Source organism: Myotis davidii, unplaced genomic scaffold (genome assembly GCF_000327345.1).
Source record: "Myotis davidii unplaced genomic scaffold, ASM32734v1 scaffold960, whole genome shotgun sequence".
Taxonomy (NCBI): domain Eukaryota; kingdom Metazoa; phylum Chordata; class Mammalia; order Chiroptera; family Vespertilionidae; genus Myotis; species Myotis davidii.
The window spans coordinates 2,104,878-2,112,623 of record NW_006293003.1 but is presented as its reverse complement, the minus strand read 5'-3'; positions in this window follow the sequence as shown (position 1 = coordinate 2,112,623).

The window sequence follows — 7,746 nt, the reverse complement described above, 5'->3', positions numbered from 1 at the left end:
CGGGGCCCAGGGCCATAGGGATACCCAGTGGTGAATTTTCCTGAGAAAATGTGATTTGTAAATAGAGCTTCATCCTAGGCTGCCCGCAGCTGTTTCAGCCCCTCCGGGAGGGGAGGCATGCACTTGCCACCAGTGGGCCTGGCTTCTGGCTGAGCAGTAATCCCCCTGTGGGAGCAGCTCTCTCTTACACACAGCCCCCCACTTTGCTCCTGCCCCCCTTCCCCATCACACCAGCTTTAGCCGCTTCCCAGCACTGCCAGGCCTGGCACGGACTGCCCCTCGGGGAGAGTGCCCCCTCTGTCCCCACACCCTCATCAGGGCAACCCCTCCACCAGCAGGCCCTTCACCCTGATGTCCCTGAGGAGACGCTCCGTGGGCTCCCATCGTCCCCAGGACTAGCCCCGGGCTTGCTCTCTGCACCGTAGATCCTCACTGCTGGCTCTTCCCTCACTGGCAACCACTGAATTATCATCATAATTTAGTGTCTGTCACTCCAGCGAAACAGTAACTTTCATGAGGGGAGGGGCACCCACAGGTCCTGATGCTGCTCAGCGGCCAGGCCTGGGATCTCCTTAGCTCCAAACTGTCAAATGAATGAATGAACGAGGAGGAAACCCGACACCGTGTGAGGTCCTACTGTGTGCCATCATCTCATTTCCCTCCTTGTCCTCAGGGGTAGGGCTTAGGATGAGAAACCAGAGACAAGGAAATTGTGCAAGATCTCCCAGGCCAAGAAGTGAGGGGCCAGGAGTCGTATCTAGGCAGCCTCCTCACTCAGTGCTCGCCCAGGACCGCCTGCTGCTCCGTCCTCTGGGGTCCCAACGCACCCCCTACCATCTCTGAAGTCACCCTGAAGGGGCTCCCCACAATGAGCTGGAGAAGGGCCCTTGAGGTGTAGAGGTTGTGGGCACCTGCGGACATTCAGGGAACATGAGTCCCTTTTCCTTCTCTGTCCCACGTGGCCTTGAGGGCGCCGCAATGGGCTCATAGGTGTCGGCAATAGTGGGGTGGGGCCTCCCGCAAGCTCATCATCCCACAGTGGCAGGGAGCTCTGCTGGGAGGGCCCTTCAAAGCCACTGGTGTGGCCTTGGCCAGTGACTGCAGGGACTCCCGTGGCCTGGTCCGAATGGACCTCTTACCCTAAAAAAGGTGCTTCAGACAGAACCAAAGGAAGGAGCAAGAGCTGGGTGTTGGGGGAGCCCCCAGTTTCCCTCAGGGCTGGCAGGAGGGAAACTGACGGGTCAGCAGAACCCACCCAGACTGTGGCCGTTCAGCGGCGAATGCTGGGGGAGGCGGCGGGGAGGGACAGATTGGAGCGATTCTCAAACTAGCCCCGCAAAGTAGGAGCCACTGTCACCCCCAATCTACGCATGGGGTTCTGACTCCTAAGGGGACTGAGTAACAATTTAGTCTGGGGAGGAGGCCCCAGGACACTCCAGGCAGAGGAACCGGAGTGGCAAAGGCTGAGGGTGAGACACAGACAGGCGAGCTGACTGAGAAAGCAGGCGCGGGCAGGCAGGCAGGTGGGCAGGCAGGCAAGGGTGCAGGTGGGCAGGCGGGCAGGTGGGCAGTGGTCAGGCGGGTGGAGCTGCAGGTGTACACATCCTCCAGACGGTGCGCCTGGAATTGTCAACATAACCGATGCAGTGTTTGGGAGCATCTAATCTTAGTCTTTGCTTAGAGTTTTTAAAAAGCAACCAAAGCACTTCTCCTTAACCAAAGTCTGGCGGATTAGGACATTAGCCAACTGGAAAGGGAAAGTCAGTTCCTTCTAATGTCAGAGAGCAAACGCTCACTTCACCTAAGGAGCAGCAGACAGCCTCTCGGGGCCTCAGTGTTTCCATCTGTAAATGGGGCAGAGGATAGTCCACAGGAAGGAATCGCTATAAAAACTAGGTTCCCAGGCAAAGTCACTTCCCGAGGAGCAAGCCCCTCCTTTCACGGGCCTTGCCTCCCGGGATGAGAGGAAATGCATCCCTAAAAGCCAGCCATTCTCCAAGAACAAAGGCCCCGAGCCAGGTGTGGGCGTGGGGAGCAGGTGACCCACGGGAGGGGAGACGTGGGCAGCACAGTGGAGCCAGGGAGGGGAGGACAGAGGAGACTGTGGGAACCCGAGGGGGTCTGGAAGGCAGAAGCAAGGGCAGGAAAATAGATCCCACCCAGACCGTGGGACAATGAGACTGGCGTTTAGAAAGCAGCTTAATGACTTGAGAATGTGCTTGGCGAATATGAGGAAAGGGTGGGAAAAAACAAGATAAAAAGCACACGCATAAAGTTCCGACAGTTTTTCAAGGAAAACATATGTGCGGAGGAAAAAGAGTGGAAAGAACTTTGCCCAAGGAAAGCACCAGCTGCAGAATGTCGGCTTCTGATCTTTCTATGCGTCCTTCCAATGGGCCAGTTTCTCTAGGGAGGGCCTGTTACACTTTGAACCCAGAAAAGGGAAATGTTAAGAAATGAGGTAGCCCTAACTGGTTTGGCTCAGTGGATGGAGCGTCAGCCTGCGGACTGAAGGGTCCCAGGTCCGATTCTGGTCGAGGGCATGTACCTGGGTTGCGGGCACATCCCCAGTAGGCGGTGTGCAGGAGGCAGCTGATGGATGTTTCTCCCTCATCGATGTTTCTAACTCTCCATCCCTCTCCCTTCCTTCCTGTAAAAAATCAATAAAATACATTTTTTTAAAAAGAAAAAAGAAATGAGGTAGAGTGGCCGCACTTGGAGAGGGGGGTATTGAAAGGGGTGCTTAAGTTAAAATGGGTCCTAGGGGTGGGTCCTAGTGGAATCTGATGGTGTCCTTACAAGAAGAAAAGATTGGGACACAGGCACACGCCCAGAGACGACCCCATGAGGACACGGGGAGAAGACGGCCGTCTGCACGCCAAGGAGGGAGGCCTCCGGAGGAACCACCGCCCACACCGTGATCTCAGACTTGTAGCCTCTGGAGTTTTGAGAAAATTCATTTCTGCTGTTTAAGCTACCCCGCTGCCTCAGACACCACACCCAGCCTGCACTGGTCAGGGATAACCAGAAACAGGGACGCGGGTGGCAGAGCCACCCCAGCCCAGCTCAGCGAGAAGCAGAGCCTCCCGGCTGAGCCCAGCCCGAGAGCGTTGCCTCCAAGGAACCACACACCAAGAGAAGTAGATGTGGTTGCCGAGTGCCACGGAACTTTGTGGCTGGTTGCTACACAGCGTCCTCAGGCCACGGCGGACTGATCCAGGACGCCAATGGGCCTTAGGAGTGGATGGTAGGACATCGTCCCGCACAGGGCTTTAAATTGGCAATGACTTTCTCCTGATACGGAATCAGGGAGGAAAAGGTCCCTTCTTGCCTTTATGACTTAAAACCACCGTCAGAACAGTAACGGCAACAACAAAAAGAGCAGGAGAGCACAGACCCTGAATTCAAATCCAAGTTTTACCACGCACTAGCTGGTGGGCATGCAGCGTGCGTAGCCTCTCTGTGCCCTAGTCACTCAGGTAATAACACCCAGATCATAGGCCTGTGTGAGGAGTGAATGTGTAGCACCTGGCACATGTAAGCGTTAGCTATTTCTATGCGTTGAGCACCGACTGCATGCCAGGCTTAGGCAGGGACCCCTCACTCTGTTATAGCTCATCCTCTCAATAAATCTATCGGCCCCATTTTGCCAATTAGCTCAGAGGGGTGAACCCATCCAATTCTCTCCATCAACATTTCTACCCCTAGTCCCAAATCTGGACTGCTCTTCCTCCAGCGCCCTCCCTATCTTCCTCAGATCTCAGCTCAGCTGTTACACCTTCAGAGACATTCTCCTGACCACCCCTACCTAGCCAGCCCCTTCCCCCACTGCACCGTTCACAGCGCCGTGTACCTATTCAGTGGAGCTGTACCAGTCAGGATAGGCCAGGCTCTGCTGCAGTAACAAACAGGCCCTCATCTCCATGGGTTACCAAAGGTTTACATCTCCCTTTTGCTACATGTTCCCTGTGGGGCAGGGCTAACTCATCATGGTCACCCTGGGACCCAGGCCTAGCAGAGGCTTCGTCTCCACACAGTCCCAATGGGAAGGGACTGTGGCCAATGGTGACTGGCTTTAAAGCTTCCACTCATCCCTGAGACACATGCCCCTTAGGTTCACATTTCATTGGCCAAAGCGAGTCACAGCCCGATGTAACTTCAAAGGGAATGATGGGAAAGAGCAGTCCTATCATGTGTCTGACAAGGTGGGGGGAGGGGGGCACACTCTTTGGAGAACGTCACTAGTCACTGCCACAGTAGCATTGACCCCCAGCTGTGAACTGAGGTGCATTTCTGTGGCTGGTTTCTGTCTGTCTCTCCCTGGAGGATAGATCCTGGGAGGGTCCTGTCTGGTTTTGCTCACGACCACACCTCTGAGTACGTTGTTGAAAAGTCACCTGTGAGAGCTCTGGATTCGGACCCACATCCATCTGACATAAAATCTCTCCCCCACTTCCCCTGGCCAGTGTTAGAATTCTATCACCGACAGCCTATTCGTGGTGCTCTCTCTCGAACTAAGTTTTGCTTATTTGTTTTTGATTCTGAACGGGTTAAGGTAGGAGCCATGTGATTAATACCTCCGTGGGGATTCATTTAATCAGATTTATTATTTTTCCCTCTTAGCACTTGGCTGAGCTCTCCCTCAGACACTGAGGCATCAGGTAGGGGTTGTGGGAGGGACAAGGTTTTCATGAGATGGGAGTGGAGACCAGGGAGGGGGCAGGGCTCATGGGGGAGCCTTTACCCCCTGGGGACATTGTGAGACCGACGACCATCCTCGGCCGTGTCCCCGCTTTGCCCACAGTGGACTCCGTGCAAAATGACACAACACTTGGACAACCTGGTTTCTTCCTCCGAAGGCGTGAGCTCTAAGCAGCTCAGTCACGGGCTGTGAACTTCCCTGCAAGCTGAGTATGGAAGACAAGGGACCTGCAGAACAGAACTTTCCCTCTTCCTACCTGTGGTCAGAAGCAATTTTGCCAAGAGTAAGCAGGCCCTGGGCATAAATACTTTTACTAAAAATCCTCCTTCCCCACCCCACCCCCACCGCCCACAGGACCCCGGGAATCCTCCGGGTCTTGTTCAATGGGGTACCAAAGCGCCCTCTTGTGTAGGACCTGAGAACTACAAGTAAGTCGACCACAGCCATCGCCGGCCAAACACACCCCTCGCGTCTGGCAAAGGCCATACTTGTTTTGCTTTGCAAAGTATGTTTCCAAAGACAAGCTCTTCTCTCTCTCTCCTCTCTCTCTCTTTCTCTCTCTCTCTCTCTCTCTCTCTCTCTCTCTCTCTCTCTCTTTTGAAATATATCTTAATGATGGGAGAGGGATAGAGAGTTAGAAACATCGATGAGAGAGAAACAGATCACACTCTCTTCTCTCTCTCTCCTCTCTCTCTCTCTCTCTCTCTCTCTCTCTCTCTCTCTCTCTCTCTCTCTCTCTCTCTTTTGAAATATATCTTAATGATGGGAGAGGGATAGAGAGTTAGAAACATCGATGAGAGAGAAACAGATGAGAGGGAAACATCGATCAGCTGCCTCTTGCACACCCCCCACCTGGGGATGTGCTCGCAAGCAAGGTACATGCCCTTGACCAGAATTGAACCTGGGACCTTTCAGTCCGCAGACCGACGCTCTATCCACTGAGCCAAACCGGTCAGTGCACAAGCTCTTCTTTTGTTGTCAGCCACAAGCATTCCCAGCGCCATGTGGGGTGGCTGCGGGATATGTGTTCGCCCTGGATGGTTGGGGGTTTGGGAGGAGCGAGCAAGGGTTGCTATAAACTGAGCTATGCGGCCGCCGTCACGAGTCCGCAGAAGTGAAGCTATTCCGATATTCTCAGTAATTACCACCTTTCCTAACTGCCAGCTTGAGTTGCCCAGTGGACGAGGCAGAGAATCTCCAGTTCTCTGGGAAAATAGAAGACATACTTGGGAAGTTTGGGGCAGGGGTGGGGGGAAGAGTGTTAATGCAGCACAGACATTTTTGCTGGGAGAATCTAAAGAATTCAGCAGCGAGACTCCCCCTCCCCGCCCCCCAAGAGGAACAAGCGTATTTTAAAGCGATCTGCGATTTGGTCCCACGTCTTGGTTTTCAAAAGCCAGGCTGAGAAGGGCCCGGGGTGGGGCGTTCGCCTGTGAGCCTGGGGATTTCCTGCCTTGAAAGTGCATTTCTGCCGACTTCGCTGCTGCTTGCGGCTGAGGAGCAAGATATCAACACCAGAGGCTTCAGCCTCAAAGGCCTGGCGTCTCCGGCACTTTCCCTGCCTCATTCCTGCGGCCGATTTAAAGTTACATTTCCCCCAGGAACACGGCCCGCCCAGCGCCTGCTTGCACCCCGAGGAGAGAGGGGCCCCTCTCCTGCCCACTGGGTTCCCTGCTTGCACCCCGAGCAGAGAGGGGCCCCTCTCCTGCCCACTAGGTTCCCTGCTTGCACCCCGAGCAGAGAGGGGCCCCTCTCCTGCCCACTGGGTTCCCGGCTCACAGGGCCTGCCCAGGACATTCTCATCCAGACTGAGCCTCGTTCCTAGGTTCCCGGGGGAGGGAGGCAGGACACGCAGAAAGACTTAATTCAGCCAGATACGGATCGAGTGATAAAGCACCATAGCTACCAGCCACGTTTATGTAAGAACAGAAGGACAGGAAAGAGAGAGGAGAAAAGAGGGAGTTGGTGTTTTGTTTGTTTTTTTAGCTGAAGAATAGAACGTTTGAGGGTGAAAGTGGGACAGCGAGGGGAAGGGAAAGACTACGTGACAGTGTTGGTCACACACCTACAAAGTGTGCTTACCAAGTTGCCCTTTTTCCGGCCTGAGGCTACCGTTCCAGGTGTCCCCTTGGGAGGACCACGGGGCTCTGGGCCCCCAGGGAAGGCGCATCGCTTTAACTCTGGGAAAGAAGTTTGCTCCCCCGAGAAGCCGTGGTTGTGAGAATCCTCTGAAGGGTGAGCTGAGGCCTTTCTGGAAAGTTCTGGAAATAAATGCTCTGCTGAGATAGTCTGCCCCCCATGGGAACGGGGGAGAGGTGGGCTCCTCTTTTCTCCAAGAAGAGAACATTGAAGGCAACTGATTTTGTTGCTATTGTCAGCGAGCGCTGGAGACTGGAGCAGCCGCGCTCGCCTGGCAGCATGTGTGCTAAGATTGGAAGGATACAGAGGAGGTTAGCATGGCCCTGCACAAGGGTGGCACCACATGCATGGAGCGTTCCATATTATAAAAAAAAGAAAAAAAAGACTGAAGCAGCCCCAAGTGGACTGCAAGTGTGTATTTAGGAAAAGGAGCGAAAGGAGCTGGGAAAGTGGTGTTTCCAAAATCAACGTCCCAGTGCCATCCTCCCCAGGCTTCTCGGGAGTGGGAGGGAGCGGTGTGAACTCCACGGGCAGTGTGAACTGGATGGTGGGAACCAGGCAGTGGGAACGGGGTGTGGGAACCAGGCGGTGGGAACTGGGCAGTGGGAACGGGGTGGTGGGACCGGAGGGTGTGCAGGTGCTGATCCCAGCCCCGGTCCTTCTTCCTCCTATGGCTGGCATCCCCGGCTTGGTCCCGAGCTGCGTCTTATGAAAAGGCTTCTCTCTAAAGTGCCTGTGGACTGGTACCAAAATCGCCCTCAAAGTCAACAGCTGCGGGAGTGGGTGTTACTGTGGAAGGTGAGGAGACACCCAGGCGGGCGGGCGCCAGGCGCTGCGTCAGAAGTCACCCCGCAGGACCCGGCATCCCCTTCACTCCTCGGCCTTTGACATGAGAACGTCAGCTC